The sequence below is a fragment of the Anomaloglossus baeobatrachus genome, chromosome 1, assembly GCF_048569485.1.
Source record: "Anomaloglossus baeobatrachus isolate aAnoBae1 chromosome 1, aAnoBae1.hap1, whole genome shotgun sequence".
NCBI lineage: Eukaryota > Metazoa > Chordata > Amphibia > Anura > Aromobatidae > Anomaloglossus > Anomaloglossus baeobatrachus.
The window spans coordinates 780,066,283-780,088,540 of NC_134353.1; positions in this window are offsets into that span (position 1 = coordinate 780,066,283).

Below are 22,258 nucleotides of genomic sequence, written 5' to 3' on the forward strand. Positions count from 1 at the left end.
AAATAAAAAGGGGATAGAGGAAAAAAAAAAAAAAAAAAAGTTATACTCACAGTACCCAGAGGATTTGCAGGAGGAACAGAAGGCAAGGAACAGCTTTACAGCAGCAGCCAGCAGGCAGGAAGTTGGACAGCTCAGCAGAAGACCCAGGAAGAAGGACCCAGCGATGGAGGCAGATGTGATCGGCCGGTGAAGACAGGTAAGAGGACGTCGGGGGGACAGCAGAGGGGGACGGGGACAGCAGAGGGGGACGGGGACAGCAGAGGGGGATGGGGACAGCAGAGGGGGAGGGGGAGAGCAGAGGGGTAGAGCAGAGGAGGGAGATACCGGAGGAGCTGCAGAATAGAGATCACGGGGGAGGCCGGCAGATTGGGATGTCGGGAGGCAGACCGGGATGTCTGGGGGCAGACCGGGATGTCTGGGGGCAGATCGGGATGTCTGGGGGCAGATCGGGATTTCTGGGGGCAGACCGGGATGTCTGGGGGCAGACTGGGATTTCTGGGGGCAGACCGGGATGTCTGGGGGCAGACTGGGATGTCTGGGGGCAGATCGGGATGTCTGGGGGCAGATAGGGATGTCTGGGGGGGCAGATCGGGATGTCGGAGGACAGATCGGGATGTGGGGGGGCAGATCAAGATGGCGGGGGGGGCAGATCGGGATGGCGGGGGGCAGATCGCAGGGGGGCACGGGCAGGGGCCATTACGGGAGCGCCCAGGAGCAAATCACAAGAGCGCGCAGGGGCTGCAAGAGAGCAGGGGAGGAGGGATACCGGAGGAGCTGCAGAATAGAGATGGCAGGGGGCAGATCGGGATGTCGGGGGGGCAGATCGGGTTGTCAGGGGGGCAGATCGGGATGTCGGGGGGGCAGATCGGGATGTCGGGGGGGCAGATCGGGATGTCGGGGGGGGGGGAAGATCACAGGGGGGCACGCGCAGGGGCTGCAAGGTGAGCACAATACTCACCGCTCCTGCTCCTGCGACGTGACGTGACAGCAGCGGCAGCAGCAGCGGTGGCGTGGTACCACTAGTACCAGCCAGTGCTGCACGCTGCAGACATGTTGGGGGAGGGTCCCCAGACCAGCACAGGCCTAGGGAGGGCGGCCACCGGCAGATCAGACCGCCCCACTGCACACTGATTGGAGCGATTGCGCGTCATCGCACGATCGCTCCAATCAGTGCTGCAGGGGGGGGGCCACGGTGTCTGCTTGCTTCCAGCCAATGATCGGAGCTGCTGCAGCCCCGGTCCTAGCTGGATTTTACAAGATCACACTATTTTTGGCATTTTTTTTTGCCGAAAACAGCGTGATCAATGTGATTGGCGGTTCCGATTTGAACAGCCAATCACATCGATCGCCTATGGGGGGTGGCGATGCCACCCCCCCTGGGGTCAAGCAAAGGTCCCCTGCTGTAAGAAACAGCAGGGGACATCATTTGAAAGCCGTTGCTATGGCCACGGCAATCAAATGAAGTTTAGGCAGTAAAATTACGTCCCTGGTCGTTAAGTCACGTTAAAATAGGACGTAATTTTACTGCCCGCGGTCGTGAAGGGGTTAAATATGTAGTCTTCTACTAGGCATTGCTCCCACTAGCCAGTTTCCTAGTCCACATTGATGAGGGACAAATACCCCAAAACAGCTGTCTGTGGATGCATACTATGTTTTGATATAGGCGGTTTCCTTCACTGGAGACTAGAAATGAGCGAACCGGTTGTGGTTCGGCTCGAGTTCGGTTTGCCGAACCGAGGTCTTGTTCGTGTTCGGTTCGGCGAACCGCTCAAACCGCATAGGAAACAATGGGAGGCAATCACAAACACATAAAAACACCTAGAAAACACCCTCAAAAGTGTCCAAAAGGTGACAAACAACTCAAAACATAACACAAACACATGGGAAAGTGACAAGGACATATACTCATGCGAAAACAAAAGAGCTCGACAAGGAAAAAGAGGAGGAGACACAGATATAGGCATGGCATGCCCTTCTAAAATGATGTAAAACACCGCAAGGTGACTCAAAGCGGAGTCTCCCTTTTTTCCAAAAATTGGGCCACACAGACACCCATTCAGTGGCAGCACTTGTGCCCCAGTCGTACACTTCACAGGTAGATTTACATCAAGCACATTAAAAAATACGCCATCCTTAACTGTCCCCAGGATGGCACCGGGGTAGGTAGCAAAACCTTTGCTGAAACATGACTTGTTCATCTTGGCTCCTTTTTAAAAACACAGCAAGCAAGGGTTACTCCAAGCGGAGTCTCCCTTTTTTCCAAAAATTGGGCCACACAGACACCCACCCCTTCAGTGGCAGCACTTGTGCCCCAGTTGTACACTTCACAGGTAGATTTGCATCAAGCACATTCAAAAATACGCCATCCTTAACTGCACCCAGGATGACACCGGGGTAGGTAGCAAAGTCTTTACTAATCCCAGATCTGTTCATCTTGGATCATTTTTAAAAACACAGCAAGCAAGGGTTACTTCAAGCATGGACTCCCTTTTTTCCAAAAATTAAGCCACACAGACACCCACCCCTTCAGTGGCAGCACTTGTGCCCCAGTTGTACACTTCACAGGTAGATTTGCATCAAGCACATTCAAAATACACAAGCATTTACTCTCCTTAGGATGACACAGGGGTAGTAAATTCCTTGTGGATCCATGACTTGTTAATTTTGATGAACGTTAGTCTTCCCACATTGTCACTGGACAGACGCGTGCGCTTATCTGTCAGCACACACCCAGCAGCACCGAAGACACGTTCAGAGATAACGCTGGCAGCTGGACACGACAAGATCTCCAAGGCGTAAGTGGAGAGCTCTGGCCATTTTTCAAGATTTGAAGCCCAAAATGAGCAAGGCTCCATTTGCAAAGTCATGGCATCGATGTTCATTTGGAGATACTCCTGTATCATCCTCTCCAGCCATTGACTATGTGTTAGACTTGTTGTCTCTGGCGGCCTTGCAAAGGATGGTCTAAAAAATTATGAAAAGATTCAATAAAATTGCTGTTACCAGCACCTGATACGGTGCTGCTGGTACGGTTAGACTGTTAAAGATCACGAGACCGTCTTATGTTTGTTGAGTTACAACTGGGAGATTCACTACATGCACCACGGGTGTTTGGTGGAAAAGCCGAGTTAAGATCGAGTAACAGCTTTTGCTGATACTCCTGCATACGTGCGTCCCTTTCTATGGCTGGAATTTTGTCACAAAATTTGGACTTGTACCGGTGATCTAATAGTGGGGCAAGCCAGTACTCATCATCACTTCTAATTTTGACAATACGAGGGTCATGTTGGAGGTAGAGCAGCAAGAAGGCGCTCATGTGTCTGGTGCAGCCATGTGGACCAAGTCCACGCTGTGCTTGTGGCATAGAGGTGCTAACCGTTCTTTCTTCCTCTGACATCTCCCCCCAACCTCTTTCAACTGAAATTTGACCAAGGTCTCCCTCATCCGCTGAGTCTTCCATGTCCATGAAAAGTTCGTCCTCCATTTCTTCATGTTCTCCTGCACCTTCCTCAACATTTCGCCTGCTACCATGCGCCCTTGTTGATCCCTGTCCCCCATGGTCCCATGCCTGCTGCCTTGATGATGATGAACGTCTGGACCTTGGTGATGTTTTGTCTCTTGCGCATATAAATCCTCCTGTAGTTACTCCCCTTCCTGTTGTACCACCCCCTGAGTCCGAATAGTGTTTAGCGTGTGCTCCAGCATGTAAATGACTGGAATTGTCATGCTGATAATGGCATTGACAGCGCTAAACATATTCGTCGCCATGTCGAAACTGTGCAGAAGGATGCATAGGTTCTTGATCTGAGACCACTCCATCAGGGTGATCTGCCCCACCTCTGCATCTCGTTGGCCCAGGCTATACGTCATGACGTATTGCACCAGGGCTCGGCGGTGCTGCCACAGTCACTGTAACATGTAGAGAGTCGAATTCCAGCGTGTCAGCACATCGCATTTCAGGCGATGAACCGGCAGGCCAAAAGACTTCTGGAGCAATGCAAGTCGCTCAGCTGCGGCGGTTGAACGGCGTAAGTGAGCAGACAGTTTTCGTGCCCTGTTCAGAAGGCCATCTAGGCAGGGATAGTGTGTTAAAAATTGCTGGACAACAAGGTTCAACACGTGAGCCATACAAGGCATGTATCACCTTGCCCAGGCGAAGGGTCGCACCCAGGTTTGCAGCATTGTCGCACACAGCCTTACCAGGCTGCAGGTTGAGTGGAGACAACCATTTACCAAACTCAGTCTCCAGAGCTGCCCACAACTCAGCCGCTGTGTGACTCTTAGTTCCAAGACATTTGAAGACAAAGACCGCCTGATGCCGTTTTGCTCTGCTGCCAGCATAGTAATGAGGGGTGCGTGATTCCTTCTGTGCAGTTACAACACTGGTGGCCTGATCAGGCAGGCTTGGGGCGGAGGTGGAGGACCCAGACGAGGTTGAGGAGGCAAAAGCAGTGGAGGAACTTGGACAGACAGAGGATTGACACACAAGTCGTAGGGACGGCAAGACTTGTGCAGCAGACCCTTCACCATCTATCACCATAGTTACCCAGTGCCCAGTCAGCGACATGTAACGTTCCTGCCCATGCTTACTGGTCCAAGTATCAGTGGTGAATTGCACCCGTTCACACACAGAGTTTTTCAAGGAAGCGGTGATGTTCTGTGCGATATGCTGGTGTAGCGCATGTACACCTTTCTTAGAGAAGTAGTGGCGACTGGGCATCTAGTACTGGGGCACACCGACAGACATAAGGTCTCTAAAATCCTGTGTGTCCACCAGGCGGAAAGGCAGCATTTCGGTAGCCAAGAGCTTACAGTGGGATAAAGTCAGCTTCTTAGCTTTGTCATGGGTTGCAGGAAATGGCCTTTTATTTGTCCACATCTGAGGGACAGAGATCTAGCTGCTGTGTGTAGACGGTGGTGAGTAGGGTGTCCCTGGAAAAATGCAGGTTTGTGAGGAAAGTGCAGGCGTAGACATGATGTTGCCTTCATCCAACGTTGGTGCTATCGATGTCTGAGAGAGCGGTACACATGCACTTGTTTCCCCTTCCAAACCAACTGACGACCTACCAAGCAAACTGCCTGTTGCGGTTACAGTGGGGGAAGTTGTGCGTGGAAAACCAGGTGGGACAGCTGTCCCCACAGTCCTAGAAGATGAAGAGCGCGGATACACTGGAAGGGGCAGGCGGTGGATGGTCAGCTCCGCTAGGCCGCATTGCAGCACGGTGAGCTTCCCACTGGGACAAATGATATTTATTCATGTGACGATTCATGGAAGAAGTTGTCAAACTACTGAGGTTTTGCCCTCTACTAACAGAATCACGACAAATTTTACATATCACATGATTTGGGTGATCTTTTGCTATGTCAAAAAGGACCAGGCTAGGCAAGGCTTAGAGGGCATGCGACCTGCTGAGTTACCCCGACTAGTGCTCAGAAGCAGAGTGGTGGCTGAGGATGCAGTTGTAGACATGCTACCAGTACTCCTCCTCTGTCCAGGAAGGCGCAAGGTAACTTCGTCGTCAGTAGCATCCTCCTCCACCGCCTATGTTGACCTCCTCGAGTGCCTGACTGTGGGTTGACAGTAGGTGGGATCTAGAAGTTCCTCATCAAGCATTGTGTTTGCACTCCCCACCCTCTCAGACCGAGCCTCTTCCTGCCCTGAACGAATATTTAAGTTGTCATCCCAATCTGGTATCTGCGTCTCATCGTCATCAGTATGTTCCTCATTGTCTATTACAACAGGTGTTTCAGTCTGTGAATAAGGGTCAACATTATGCTCAGAAACTTGGTCATCACTGCCTGAATCTGAGTCACAAAGGTTCTGGGCATCACTGCAGACCATTTCCTGGTCTGTACTCACTGTAGCTTGGGAGCAGACCTCTGATTCCCAGGCTATAGTGTGACTGAACAGCTCTGCAGACTCAGCCATCTCTGTTCCATCATACTGTGCAGGGCGGATGGAGACTTGAGAGCTGGGAGAAAGCAAGTGTGATTGGGATGACAACTCAGAGGACTGGTGTTTTTTGGATGCGGTAGTTGAGGTGGAGGAGAGGGTACTTGTTGGACCACTTGAGATCCATTCAAGCATTTTCTTTTTTTGGCAACATCTACCTTTGTTCCAGTTGTTCGTGTTCGTAAAAAAGGGAGCACATCCGATTGTCCACGGAAAGTAGTAAACATCTTACTTTTGCTGGAAGATGGCCTATCTTCAGTAGATGTTAATGGAGCTTTGCCACCTTCCCCACGGACACAACTTTTTTTCCTTTTCCAACACGCCTGTTCCCCTTTCCACCAGCATCTGTCATTTTGCCACTCATTTTGCTAGCGACAATATTGTCCACTTAAAATGTTGTAGTAAAAATTGAGAGGTGGTGTAGATTGCAGCGGGGGTCTACCTTTATTGACAGCAGAATAAACAACAATAACTATCCCGGACAATGAAACTATCGCCCTTAAAATGGCAGCACAGTTTGCTAGTATAATAGCTTAGTAAAAATGAGTTTGAGTGTGCAATGCAGAGGTGCTGCAAATATCTTTGCACTAGTGGGACACTAATGAAGTCCAACAGCCACTTTTAGGATGCCACAAGTTTCCTCAGTGTTTGGTATTATAATGGCTTTGTAACATTGAGCTTGAGTGTGCAATGCAGAGGTGCTGCAAATAGATTTGCACTAGTGGGACACTAATGAAGTCCAACAGCCACTTTTAGGATGCCACTAAGTTTCCTCAGTGTTTGCTAGTATAATAGCTTAGTAACAATGAGCTTGAGTGTGCAAAGGGCAGGAGGTTACAGTGGCCGGGTTGTGGGTCAGTGTAGAGGAAAGGAAGCCCCACTTTTTATCCCTTCTAATGGTGAAATGCAGCAAGGAACTCCCTGACCTTAGCTACACAGACGCTCTTATCTGTAGCTGTTAAACAACGGTTTCCACGGACCTGACTGTCACCTATGGCTCTGAGCCTGCTGTAATTAGCACTTACAAGGGCTGAAAGAAACTTCTATCCCTTTTCTGTATAGCCCTGTGTGTAGAGCGTACACAGCAGTATCGGAGACAGGAGCTGCGTGAGAGGTGACTGACACCCAGATGCAGAAGGCAGATAATGCTGTGCAGGAACAAAATGTCTGTTTTTATAATGCAGGGACATGTGACATGGACATCCTATCACACATGCTGTTGCTTCTCTGGTTAAAAGTCCACTTAGCTGTGTGTGTGTGTCTGGGATTGGCTGACATGCTGGGTTGCCCCACTACATGCGCGCTTAGGGAGTGAAGGAAGAACAGAAAAAAAAAATGGCGATCGCCATTATCCCAGCAGCAGTGATCTGAACGCGCTGTTCCTGCACACTATATGCTGAAATTTCATAATAGTGTGAGTCACAGAGTGACTTACACTTTACAGCGGAAAGCCAGCTAGTAATTAGCTTGGCTTTTTGCTGCTAGAACCGTTCTCGAATGTAACTAGAACTATCGAGCTTTTAGCAAAAAGGTCAAGTTCTAGTTTGATCTAGAACAGCCCCCAAAATCACTCGAACCGCGAACTGGAGAACCACGAACCAGGAACTGCGCTCAACTCTACTGGAGACTGCCGGTTGCTCCTTCCCAGTGAAAGGCCTGGCTAGTTTCCTGCCAGCGTTGAGAAACATGTGATGGTGTCTCCGCAGCATTCTTGTTTTGCATATTTTCCCAGGGGCCCTTGTTCTAGTGTCACTGCGTTGAGAAATATGTGATGCTGTCTCCCCGGTGTTGAATGTTAATCTCCCCGAGGTTCAACCATCCTTACCTATGCAACTGACACTAAAGCCTGCTTTACACGTTGCAATTTCGCATACAATATCGTATGCGATTTGCAACGCCTCCATCGTATGTGCAGCACGTTCAATTTGTTGAACGTGCCGCACAAACGAGTAACCCCCGTCACACATACTTACCTTCCATACGACCTCGATGTGGGCGGCGAATGTCCACTTCCTGGAGTGGGAGGGATGTTAGGCGTCACATTGACGTCACGTGGCAGCCGGCCAATAGAAGCGGAGGGGTGGAGCTGAGCGGGACGTAAACATCCCGCCCACCTCCTTCCTTCCGCATTGGGGGCCGGGAGCCGCAGGAGGCAGGTGAGATCTGTTCATAGTTCCCGGGGTGTCACACACTGCAATGTGCACTACCCCGGGTACGATGAACAATCTGATGTTCAATTCGTCAGGAATGAACGACGTGCATGTGATGAACGGTTTTTCGTTCAATCGCAATTGCACGTCGCTGTCACATGCTATAACATACCTTACGATGCCGGATGTGCGTCACTTACGTGACCCCGCCGACACATCGTAAGATATCTTGTAGCGTGTAAAGCAGGCTTAAGGCAAGTGCCACTCAAAATTCACACGTGAGAGCGATGCACGAATCTCGCATCGCATCACCCAGCACAGCCGTACACTCCTGTCTTAAAGAAAGCGACCATGTCGGATGATGCGATGTTAGACTTGTGCATCGCTCTCACGTGTGGCGCTGGGCTGACCCATACAATATTCAGTAAAAAATACTGTAGTTGATGATTTCTACAGTACAATTTTACTGGCCCGAAACTAAGTTTATTTTTATTTCTTTCTTAGGTTACAGAAAAAAAAAATCAGGACGCACGTATGGATATGCTACAAAAAGAGGGGGGCGACTAGGTGGGATGGAAAAAAGATGGATGAAGTATGGAAGAGGGCGTGGCGGATGAAGGCACGTTGGAGGATGGGAGAGTGCACAGTGGAGATGGAAGAGGACATGGCGGATGGAAGAGCGGCGGAGGATGGAGGAGCGGCGGAGGATGGGAGGGGGGAAAGGGTGACAGGGGGAAGGGGTGAGGCGGGAGGGAGGTGAGATTGTGGATAGCTACCTTACAGGATGGATCTAGACAGCAGGCTCACAGCAGATGGAGGAGGCAGCAGATGGAGGAGGGTGAGAGGTGGGGGAGTGAGCAGTAGATACATCAGATGTGTGAGAGGTGGGAGAGGGAGCAGCAGATGCAGGAGGGTGGGAGGTAGGGGAGGGGGCAGCAGATGGGTGAGAGGTGGGAGAGGGGGCAGCAGATGCAGGAGGATGAGAAGTGGGAAAGGGGGCAGCAGATGCAAGAGGATGAGAGGTGGGGGAGGGGGCAGCAGATGCATCAGATGGGTGAGAGGTGGGGGAGGGGGCAGCAGATGCAGGAGGATGAGAGGTGGGAAAGAGGGCAGCAGATACAGGAGGATGAGAGGTGGGGGAGGGGGCAGCAGATGGGTGAGAGGTGGGAAAGGGGGCAGCAGATGCAGGAGATTGAGAGGTTGGGAGGGGGCAGCAGATGCATCAGATGGGTGAGAGGTGGGAGAGGGGGCAGCAATTGCAGGAGGATGAGAGGTGGGAAAGCGGGCAGCAGATGCAGGAGGATGAGGGGTGTGGGTGGGGGTAGAAGATGCATCAGATGGGTGTGAGATGGGAGAGGGGGCAGCAGATGCAGGAGGATGGGAGAGGGGGCAGCAGATGCAGCAGATGCAGGAGGGTGAGAGGTGGGGGAGGTGGCAGCAGATGCATCAGATGGGTGAGAGGTGGTTGAGGGGGCAGCAAATGCAGGAGTCTGAGAGGTGGTGGAGGAGGCAGCAGATGCAGGAGGATGAGAGGTGGGAAAGGGGGCAGCAGATGTAAGAGGATGAGAGGTGGGGGAGGGGGCAGCAGATGCATCAGATGGGTGAGAGGTGGGAGAGGGGGAAACAGATGCAGGAGGATGAGGGGTGGGAAAGGGGGCAGCAAATGCAGGAGGATGAGAGGTGGGGAGGAGGCAGCAGATGGGTGAGAGGTGGGAGAGGGGGCAGCAGATGCAGGAGGATGAGAGGTGGGAAAGGGGGCAGCAGATACAGGAGGATGAGAGGTGTGGGAAGGGGCAGCAGATGCATCAGATGGGTGTGAGATGGGAGAGGGGGAAGCATATGCAGGAGGATGAGAGGTGTGGGTGGGGGCAGCAGATGCAGGAGGATGAGAGATGGGAGAGGGGGCAGCAGATGCAGGAGGATGAGAGGTGGGAAAGGGGGCAGCAGATACAGGAGGATGAGAGGTGTGGGAAGGGGCAGCAGATGCATCAGATGGGTGTGAGATGGGAGAGGGGGCAGCATATGCAGGAGGATGAGAGGTGTGGGTAGGGGCAGCAGATGCAGGAGGATGAGAGATGGGAGAGGGGGCAGCAGATACAGGAGGGTGAGAGGTGGGGGAGGGGGCAGAAGATGCATCAGATGGGCGAGAGATGGTTGAGGGGGCAGCAAATGCAGGAGAATTAGAGGTGGAAGAGGGGGCAGCAGATGCAGGAGGGTGGGAGGTAGGGGAGGGGGCAGCAGATGGGTGAAAGGTGGGAGAGGGAGCAGCAGATGCAGGAGGATGAGAGGTGGGAAAGGGAGCAGCAGATGCAGGATGATGAGAGGTGGGGGAGGGGGCAGGAGATGCATCAGATGGGTGAGAGGTGGGAGAGGAGGCAGCAGATGCAGGAGGATGAGAGGTGGGAAAGGGGGCAGCAAATGCAGGAGGATGAGAGGTAGGGGAGGAGGCAGCGGATGGGTGAGAGGTGGGAGAGGGGGCAGCAGATGCAGGAGAATGAGAGGTGGGAAAGGGGGCAGCAGATACAGGAGGATGAGAGGTGTGGGAGGGGGCAGCAGATGCATTAGATGGGTGTGAGATGGGAGAGGGGGCAGCAGATGCAGGAGGATGAGAGATGGGAGAGGGGGCAGCAGATGCAGCAGATGCAGGAGGGTGAGAGGTGGGGGAGGGGGCAGCAGATGCATCAGATGGGTGAGAGGTGAGAGAGGGGGCAGCAGATGCAGGAGGATGAGAGGTGGGAGAGGGGGCAGCAGATGCAGCAGATGCAGGAGGGTGAGAGGTGGGGGAGGGGGCAGCAGATGCAAGAGGGTGAGAGGTGGGGGAGGGAGCAGCAGATGCAGGAGGGTGAGAGGTGGGAGAGAGCGGGCAGCAGATGCAGAAGGGTGAGAGGTGGGAGAGAGCGAGCAGCAGATCAGGGAGGGGAGCAGCAGCAGATGGGGAGAGCAGTGGTGAATGAAGGCAGGCAGTGGCTGATGGGGAGAGCAGTGGAGAATGAAGGCAGGCAGCGGCGATGGGGAGAGCGGTGGTGGATTGAGGTGGTGCAGCAGATGGAGGTGGGCGGTGGCAGGATGGAGGCACTAGCGGCGGTGACTACTACTAATACTACTACTGCTGCTGCGGCGACGGCTAAAAGGGGGCAGTGACGAGGGCTGATCGAGCGAAGCGGTAGATCGGGGGGACTTACCAAATGGCATTTGCAGGGATCACTTTCCTCAGCTTTTACGGATGGAGTGAAGCTGAAGGGAGTGGTGACTGCAGGTCACGGGCCCCAGATCCAAGGTGATTGGAGAGATTGGTCACAAGGCCGATCTTTCCAATCAGAGCTGGGGGCGGGTGAAACAAAATTCACCAAGCTCCAGCCAATGATCAGTGCTACAGCTGCACTGATCATGGCTGGATTTCAATGTTTCAGCTATTTTCAATGGCTGAAACATCACAGTGGCTGTGATTGGCTGAGTGGCGTTCGTCAGCCAATCACAGCCTCCGTAGATCCAGAGGAGAAACATCACCCCTCCTGAGGTCAGGCAGAGGTCCCCTCCTCCCTGAATCTAAGGTTTATGCACACTGATCGCAGCCACCAGGGCTCTGGGGCCGCAATTTCGCCATGAAGTACTGGGTACGTCATGGGTCGTTAAGTACCATGTCACCATGATATACCCAGTACGTCATGGGTCGTTAAGGGGTTAAAGTGCAACAATCACCAGGATTTTCCTATATAATCTAAAGCCAGTGCTGTACTGGCACTATCAGGCTGATTCTTTACATACCGTAAAGAATCAGCTGCAGCTACTCACAAAGATGGCCACACGCTGGACCTCATCTTCACTCGCCTCTGTTCCCTATCTAACCTCTCTAACTCGCCTCTCCCCCTGTCTGACCACAACCTACTCACATTCTCATCCCTCTATTCTCCAAGTACGCAACCCCCCCTCCACAAACTCTCACACCCTCGCAGAAATATAAAACACATTGATTTACACGCCCTTTCTCAGTCCCTTCTCCCTCTCACAGACATTGCATTTCTACACGATGCAGATGCTGCTGCAACTGTATACAACACTACAATCTCTGCAGCTCTCGAATCAGCCGCCCCTCTCACACACACCAAAACCCGCACAATCAACAGGCAACCCTGGCACACCAGTCAGACTAAAGAACTGAGACGGGCTTCCAGAATTGCTAAGCGCAGATGGAAGAGGTCTCATTCCACTGAGCACTTCATTGCATATAAAGAGTCCCTCACCACTTTCAAGTCCACACTCACTGCTGCAAAACAATCCTACTTCTCATCCCTCATATCCTCTCTCTCTCACAACCCTAAACAGCTATTCAACACTTTTAGTTCTCTCCTCCGTCCTCCAGCACCACCTCCCTCTCCTCTCCTCTCAGCTGAAGACTTTGCCTCTTTCTTCAAGCAGAAGGTTGACAACATCAGAGCAAGCTTTGGCCCACAATCACCACAGCCCCTCATCATAGCTACTCAGCCTTCTTCCTCCAAATCCAGCTTCTCCACCATGACAGAAAACAATCTTTCCACTCTACTCTCAAGATCACATCTAACAACCTGTGCACTGGACCCGCTCCCATCGCACCTCATCCCCAACATCACCGCAGTCCTCATCCCAGCCCTAACCCATCTCTTCAACCTATCACTAACCACTGGTGTATTCCCTTCATGCTTTAAACATGCCTCCATTACACCCATCCTCAAAAAGCCCTCCCTTGACCCATCCTTTGTGTCAAACTATCGCCCCATATCCCTTCTCCCCTATGCCTCAAAACTACGAGAACAGCATGTCCATCTTGAACTGTCCTCATACCTCTCCTCCTGCTCTCTCTTTGACCAGCTACAATCTGGCTTCCGACCGCATCATTCCACTGAAACTGCCCTAACTAAAGTCACTAATGACCTACTAACCGCCAAAGCCAAGCGACACTACTCTATCCTCCTCCTCCTGGACCTGTCCTCTGCCTTCGACACAGTAGACCATTCCCTCCTACTACAGATTCTCTCATCTCTGGGCATCACAGACTTGGCCCTATCTTGGATATCCTCATACCTAACCGACCGAACTTTCAGCGTCTCCCATTCTCACACCACTTCCTCATCTCGCCCCCTATCTGTCGGTGTCCCTCAAGGCTCAGTTCTTGGACCCCTGCTGTTCTCCATCTACACCTTCGGCCTGGGACAGCTCATAGAGTCCTACGGCTTCCAGTATCATCTCTATGCCGACGACACACAGATCTACCTCTCTGGACCTGACATTACCTCTCTACTAACCAGAATCCCACAATGTCTGTCTGCTATTTCATCCTTCTTCTCTGCGCGATTCCTAAAACTTAACATGGACAAAAGAGAATTCATTGTCTTTCCTCCTCCTCACTCATCTCCTCCAACAAGCCTTTCCATCAAACTCGATGGCTGCTTACTCTCCCCAGTCTGACAAGCTCGTTGCCTTGGAGTGACCCTCGACTCTGCTCTATCCTTCAAGCCACACATCAAAGCCCTCTTCACCTCATGCCGATTACAACTCAAAAACATCTCCCGGATCCGTGCTTTCCTTAACCAAGAATCAGCAAAAACATTAGTGCATGCCCTCATCATCTCCCGCCTCGACTACTGCAACCTCCTGCTCTCTGGCCTCCCTTCCAACACTCTTGCACCCCTCCAATCTATCCTAAACTCTGCGGCCCGCTTAATCCACCTCTCCCCTCGCTACTCCCCAGCCTCGCCACTCTGCCAATCCCTTCACTGGCTTCCCATCACCCAACGACTCCAGTTCAAAACACTAACCATGACATACAAAGCCATGCACAACCTGTCTCCTCCCTACATCTGTGACCTAGTCTCCCGGTACCTACCTGCACGCAACCTCAGATCCTCACAAGATCTCCTTCTCTGCTCCTCCCTTATCTCCTCTTCCCACAATCGCGTACAAGATTTCTTCCGTGCATCCCCCATACTCTGGAACGCTCTACCTCAGCACATCAGACTCTCCCCTACCGTAGAAAGCTTCAAGAGGAACCTCAAGACCCACCTCTTCCAACAAGCCTACAACCTACAATAGCCCTCAGTCCAGTAGACCACTGCGCAACCAGCTATGTCCTCTCCTATCGTACCATCACCCATTCCCTGTAGACTGTGAGCCCTCGCGGGCAGGGTCCTCTCTCCTCCTGTACCAGTCTGTTATGTACTGTTAATGATTGTTGTACGTATACCCTTTCACTTGTAAAGCGCCATGGAATAAATGGCGCTATAATAATAAGTAATAATAATACCTATAGTTGTCAGCTAGCATGTATAGGTTTTGAAACACAAGCAAGAAAAGTTTGTAAAATGAGCAGCTTTTTGAGTGGCAGTAGCTGCCGATCAGCTGATAGCTAGGATGGGTATTCATAGTGATTCCGTCCATCCCTCCCCTGTTATTTATACTAATTATATTATAGAATTGTTTTACTAAGTGACTAGAAGGACCTGTGCTGATGTCATTCCCATGTGACCAGAAAGAGCAATAGAAATATAATGTTGCTTCCTTGTATCAGCTATGTTGGCTGAGGCCCCGCCCCTTCTGGCCACATGGGTATGATATCAGCAGAGGTCCTTCTAGCCATTTAGTAAAACGATTATATAATAGAATTAGCATAAATAACAGTGCAGGGCATGAAAAATTGCAACAATCAGATGTTCAACCAAAAAATATTAACATTGCATTGTTTTTTATCCAGAATACCTAATGCAAAACCTTCTACGAAAAGACAAGACAATTTAGTTTTAGCTTGAGAAGTAGGATACTCCAATTATTTCTGATAGTTCTTGTATGCATGCCCCCTTTTCTTTATTTAAATATGATACTATGCCATCCTTCCTGCTATTGGCGTGCAATACAAAATGCAGGAGGAATATACACCGAGCACCTAACCCACAAAGGCCCACACCAATGCACACGTCATTCAAAGTTCAGTGCATTTCTGCAACTTTGATTAAATTTCAGCAATCAAGCATCCAATCTTTCAACAAAACATATGCTTGGATTCAGCATCCTAGTGCCTGTATGGCACTGTCGTCTTTACTTCATATAGCAAAATCCTGGTGGTAGGTTCCCTTTAAGAAGGGTACATTTCCTGAAGCTATTGACCTAAACTTGATCAATCTTTAGCTAATTATATTCTAAAATCTTAGCTAGTGAGCTGTTACACGTCATGGCTCTCTTGTTGCAAGGAATGAGGTGGTCCCCCATTCCTTGTCAGCCATGAGCCCTACTGCTCAGCAGCACCAAAGGTCTGGGAGACTGTGCAGTCTGCAGGAGTTGCCTTCTCAGAGACACAGCAGAAGGGTGACACCTAGTGGTTCTCCCCTTGCAGGGAATGGAGCGGTCTCTCATCCCTTGCCTGCCATGAGCTCTCCTGCTCAGCATCACGGAGGCTCTGGGAAGTTGCGCAGTGTGCAAAGAATAGATGCTCAGGGAAGCAGCAAGACTTCCCTTAGCTCTGCACATTGTGAAACCGGGGATCCCACCTTTATGACCCAGAGGCAGGAAGATGAGCATGAGCTCCACGTGACGTCTTCTGATTCGCTCACTGATATCACACGGCCCCATGACGAGGCTGGTGATGTGCTGAATCCTGACTGGCTGGGCCAGGACGTCACGAACCCTGATTGAGTCACGCCCGTCTCGCGCCCGCCCTTGGGTGGAGCTACACCTCCTTAAAAGCTCCCCCTGCCATCATGGCGGTGCGCGACTGTCCTTCTATGTTTGGATGTCTGGCAGCATGCTGCCACGCCACTGTACAGACGTCATTGTCTTTCGTGGGCTTTGCCCTTGCTGCTCAGGCAGCACCTGGTTTGCAGGCCGTGTTCCTGCCTTGCTGCTCCGGCAGTATCTCCTTCAACAGGCCGTGTTCCTGTCCCAGGTGAGCTCCTCGAGTCTCCACCGGACTCACCTGGTTATTGAAAGCACACGTGCGTGGGCACCTCTGTGCTACCCTCGTGCCATATCCTGTGACTCCCGCTGGCACACGTGCGTAGGCACCTCTGTGCGTCCCCGTGCAACAGGTACACCGTACGAGAAGCCCCGAGCCATACAACCCTCACGGGTTAGGGCGGACCGGTGTACATAGATCGTCTGTGACGTTCCAGACGATCACTAGTAGCAACCCGCTCACTCTTTCCTGACCATAGCAGCGGTCCCTTACACCGCACAGTGGACCTTGACCGGCGGAAGCTGTCCATTTCCCATCTTGGCACGCTTCCCCGGGTCCCCCTCGTAACATTACGGTCGCGCCAAAGGTCTGGCTATGGCGGAAGAGCAGCAGCAGTTGCTGCGTTATGTGCAGCAGTTGGAGTCACGATTGGCAGCAGTGGAGCGGTCTTCCCCCGATAAGGCTGCTCTAGCAACAGTCGCCACCCAGGCGGCTACTCAGGTTGCGGAATTGTGCGGAAGGTCGCCTCGCCTTGCGCTCCCAGAGCGCTTCAGCGGGGACAGCTCTGAGTGCCGTGGTTTCATAAACCAGGTTACCACCTACTTGGAGTTGTCTGCGACTGATTACGCTACTGAGAAGGCGAAGGTAGCCTTCGTCCAGTCCCTGCTCACAGGGAAAGCGCTAAAATGGTCCACGCCGTTGTGGGAGCGCGGAGATCGGGTGGTGAATCACCTTCCAGTTTATCTTGAGGCCATGAGAAAGGTGTTCCTTGGGCCTCAAGTCACCCACGACTCCGCGCTGCGGCTCCTACGCCTTCGGCAAAGGTCCACTTCAGTCGGGGACTTTGCAGTACAATTCAGGACACTCGCCGCAGAGCTGGACTGGCCAGATAAAGTCCTGGTCCCTGTGTTCTGGGAGGGTCTGGCAGGGTTCGTCAAAGACGCGCTGGCCACGCGTGACGTGCCGACCACCTTAGAGTCCTTGATTCGGCTTGCCTCTCGCATAGACATCCGCCACGCGGAGCGGAGGCTCGAGGTCTCTTCGGCACCCACGTTTACCTGGTCTACAGAGCCTCTGACTTCCCTTCCCCACCAGACCGGTCTCCCAGCCAGCTCTGTTGATGACTCTGTGGAGCCAATGGAAGTCTCCAAAGTGGTCTCCTCTACCACAGGTTCTCTGCCGTCGGCCGATTGCTTTGCCTGTGGGCAGGGGGGACATGTAGCTACCCGATGTTTGAAACCTTCGGAAGAAAGTCAGTGTCTTGTTTCACCTTCAATCAGCGTGAGGAGGGTCATTTCCACTTCCCAAGACCAGGTGCCACCTAGTAAGACCCTCACTTCCTCTGACTCACGGAACGGTGTGCTGTCATGGGATCATGCCTCCAAAGTTGGGGCCCACTTAGGGGTCGACAGGACCAGAGACCTAGGGGTCAGGCATTATTGGGGGCCGGCAGTAGCTCAGGATGTACAGAAGAATATGGGAGTCCGTACGTCGTGTGCGTATAATATACCGTTCAGGCGGAGGCCTGCGGGTCTTCCACATCCTGTGCCATCTTTCGCACCTGGTGATCTAGTGTGGCTGTCTTCTAAACATATTAACCTTCCGGTACAGACAGCCGAGTTTGCTCCTAGGTACCTTGGCCCGTTTACAGTAATAGAGCAGGTAACCCCGGTAACATATCGACTCCAGCTCCCTCCGCGCTGGGCTATTTCTAATACTTTTCATGTATCTCTCCTGAAACCCGTACGACCTAAAACCTCGGGGTCTCTGCTGTCCCAGGTTGGCTTCTCGTCCGACGACCCTGAAGTAGCGAAGCTAGTAAGAACAAAAATTGTACAGGGCAAGAGGTACTTCCTCATGGAGTGGGTCGGTCGTGGCCCAGAGCATAGGTCCTGGGAATTGGAGGAGCATGTCCACGCCCCAGGTTTGGTGGCGGCCTTCAGACGCAGGCGAGGGGGGGGCCCTAGACGGGGGGGGTAATGTTACACGTCGTGGCTCTCTTGTTGCAAGGAATGAGGTGGTCCCCCATTCCTTGTCAGCCACGAGCCCTACTGCTCAGCAGCACCAAAGGTCTGGGAGACTGTGCAGTCTGCAGGAGTTGCCTTCTCAGAGACACAGCAGAAGGGTGACACCTAGTGGTTCTCCCCTTGCAGGGAATGGAGCGGTCTCTCATCCCTTGCCTGCCATGAGCTCTCCTGCTCAGCATCACGGAGGCTCTGGGAAGTTGCGCAGTGTGCAAAGAATAGATGCTCAGGGAAGCAGCAAGACTTCCCTTAGCTCTGCACATTGTGAAACCGGGGATCCCGCCTTTATGACCCAGAGGCAGGAAGATGAGCATGAGCTCCACGTGACGTCTTCTGATTCGCTCACTGATATCACACGGCCCCATGACGAGGCTGGTGATGTGTTGAATCCTGACTGGCTGGGCCAGGACGTCACGAACCCTGATTGAGTCACGCCCATCTCGCGCCCGCCCTTGGGTGGAGCTACACCTCCTTAAAAGCTCCCCCTGCCATCATGGCGGTGCGCGACCGTCCTTCTATGTTTGGATGTCTGGCAGCGTGCTGCCACGCTACTGTACAGACGTCATTGTCTTTCGTGGGCTTTGCCCTTGCTGCTCAGGCAGCACCTGGTTTGCAGGCCGTGTTCCTGCCTTGCTGCTCCGGCAGTATCTCCTTCAACAGGCCGTGTTCCTGACCCAGGTGAGCTCCTCGAGTCTCCACCGGACTCACCTGGTTATTGAAAGCACACGTGCGTGGGCACCTCTGTGCTACCCTCGTGCCATATCCTGTGACTCCCGCTGGCACACGTGCGTAGGCACCTCTGTGCGTCCCCGTGCAACAGGTACACCGTACGAGAAGCCCCGAGCCATACAACCCTCACGGGTTAGGGCGGACCGGTGTACATAGATCGTCTGTGACGTTCCAGACGATCACTAGTAGCAACCCGCTCACTCTTTCCTGACCATAGCAGCGGTCCCTTACACCGCACAGTGGACCTTGACCGGCGGAAGCTGTCCATTTCCCATCTTGGCACACTTCCCCGGGTCCCCCTCGTAACAGTGAGCACGACTGCCAAGAGAACTATGACAAATCTTAAACAGTGACAGGTATTAAAAAATACAACACATAGAGGTATCCATGTACATACAACTATTATCAAGGGATATGATCAAGCACAGTTTCGTGAAAACGTTATTCAAAGTCTCCAATGTCAGTGTATCCTTAGCAAAAAAAGCAGCTATGACAAAGAAAAGGACTCTGACCTAATTAGTTTTAATTAGTTCTAGTTTCGTTATCAAATTAGGGGTACTTCACACACAGTGAGATCGCTACTGAGATCGCTGCTGAGTCACGTTTTTTGTCACCTCATTAGCGATCTCGCTATGTGTGACACTGAGCAGCGATCTGGCCCCTGCTGTGAGATTGCTGCTCGTTACACACAGCCCTGGTTCGTTTTTTTTATTGTTGCTCTCCCGCTGATAAGCACACATCGCTGTGTGTGACAGCGAGAGAGCAACAATCCTGAATGTGCAGGGAGCAGGAGCCGGCGTCTGACAGCCTGCGGTAAGCTGTAACCAAGGTAAACATCGGGTAACCAAGGTGGTTACCCGATATTTACCTTCGTTACCAGCCTCCGCAGCTCTCACGCTGCCAGTGCCGGCTCCTGCTCCCTGCACACGCTAAGTTAAGTGGTGTGAGCTGGTAACTAAGGTAAACATCGGGTAACCATACCCGATGTTTACCTTAGTTACCAGTGTCCGCAGCTTCCAGACGCCGGCTCCGTGCAAGCGCAGTGTCGCTGGCACGTCTCTGCTGGCTGGGGGCTGGTCACTGGTCGCTGGTGAGATCTGCCTGTTTGACAGCTCACCAGCGACCATGTAGCAATGCAGCAGCAATCCTGACCAGGTCAGATCGCTGGTCGGATCGCTGCTGCATCGCTAAAGTGTGAAGGTACCCTTAGTTGGAACAAATGAATCATTGCTCAGCACCAAAAACACATTCCCTAAAGTTTGCCATGGATTCAGAAGGGGATGGAGTAATACAATTATGTTGATGTACACAAAATATTTACATTGCATTGATGAAATTAATTTCTAGTTCTAATTTTTTTTTTACAAGAGCCACTCATATGATCACCTATGTGTTTGCTCAGATCAGTTTCATAGGGGCAGAGAGGGAAGTCACCCTGATGCCCTCAATCGTAGGGACTCACTAGTAGTGAACACTCCTGTTAACTATGTGTGCATAGCACAGTACGCCAATATAGTTAAGCTCTGCATGTAGAGTACCACTCTCCATTCTGTAGGCCACAGGTTACTTTAGGAGTTTTTGCAGGTTTGGACGGTGCTGGAAATGTGGGAAATCAAATGTGTCTAGAAGAGTCGTTCCTGGAACTATTTGTCTGGGAGGTCTGGGCCTGATAGAAAAGACTTCAAAAGCAAACTAAGTAATCACAAAGTATGTCAACTGTAATATCTATACTGTAACTGTACTGTAATCTGTTATATGTTCTGAAGGATTGGTATCTACCAATATATGGTCACCATAAGATAGTAATATCAGTCTTGGTCTTTATTTACTAATTTTTCCAGTAACAGCATGGTTGTCTGCTGAAGTTTCCATACAACAGTTTTTCCCAAATGCCAGTCCTCACAGCCCCAAAACAAATTATATTTTCAGGATTTCCTTAGTATCGCACAGGTTATGGAAATATTATCAAGGGAAATTGGGAAAACATGATCTGTTGAGTGGCAGAAAGTAGGGATGAGCGAATCCGAACTGTAATGTTTGTGGCTTGTACTGGACACCTAGTGTGGAAGTTAATGTCAGAGTTTGGATGCTGAATAAAGCTAGTTGAAAGGCTGCAGTGCAGGCAATCAACAATCTTTTCGACATGAGCAGATGCCTGGGCGCTGCTGGGAACAAAATGAATAAAAAATTAAAAAATAGATGCCTGCTTTATCTTGGATGGTTGTCAAATATTGGGGGCACCTCACATGACATTTTTTTTTATTTATTCCCTATTCACATTTGTTTCCAGAGCAATTGTCCTGCTCTTACCCCCATTTTGCTTCCCTTTGCAGCCCCGTTAGCCTTTTAAAGTACCAAAGATTGGGTCTCCATTGACTTACGTAAATGGGTTCAGAGCCCAGGGTCAAGTTTGGGTCAAGTCCAAGTACAGAACTTAACTTTTAACTGAAGTCTGGCTAAACCTGGCTATGCCATACATCCAAAGGTCCGATTATTCCTAGCTGTAAAAATTTGAATTTGGAAATCACTGGTATACCCAAAACAGTTGTAAATATGGTTACCTGGTTAAGAGTCAACTCAGATGTTTTGCCCCCCCCCCCCTACCCCTTTGCTGAATCCATAGCAATGTTTCTGGTTCCGATTTTTTTTCTTTAGCTTATGTCTAATAGCAAACAGGGAAACTACTTGCAATCAGTATCTCTCTTACAACAATCCTATTAAATACGGCTATTGTACAGTAATATGGCCACTGTACAATACTATATAACTTTTAATCTCATTTAATTCACTTTTTAACGGATTAAATCAGAGTAGAATTATAGAAATGGCACTTTGCGTATACACACTTTGAACTCTTATACTAAGCAAACTCAGCTCGAAAGAGATGGACAGATGGGGAGAATTACTTGCAGGTGCAACTCAGGGCCGTCACTAGGAATTTAAGGGCCCCATCCTTTAAAAACGTTGGGGCCCTTCAAAGGCTTCACCCCAGCTCCACCTCCACCCCACCTCTGCCTCCACCCCTCAATCCCTACACAGTCCCACCACCCACTCTTGGAAAACTCCACTTCTGCACAACATCCTCACCAATCACACATTAAAGCTATGTGCGCACACTGCAGAAAATTTGTTCATAAAAGAAACTACACCTTGCGTCAGAAAATGCAACAAAAAATACATGCCTTTTTTGCGCATTTTTGTACCATGCGGAATTTTTTGTGAAATCAATGGCTGGAAGGGCTAAAAAATGTAGGACAAAAATGAACAAAAAATTGACATGCTGCAGTTTTTTTGTGCACTAATAACTCCAAGGAATAAAAAAGCAACCTGAGCACAGCACTTCTGAATTCTCATAGACTTTGTTGAGAGAAGGAAAGACACACAGTTGGGTAACAAATTGCACCAAAAAATGCAGCAAAAAATGTAGCATGTGCACACAGTCCTGTTCCCATTGAACAAGATATCACATAAATAGCCATCAGAT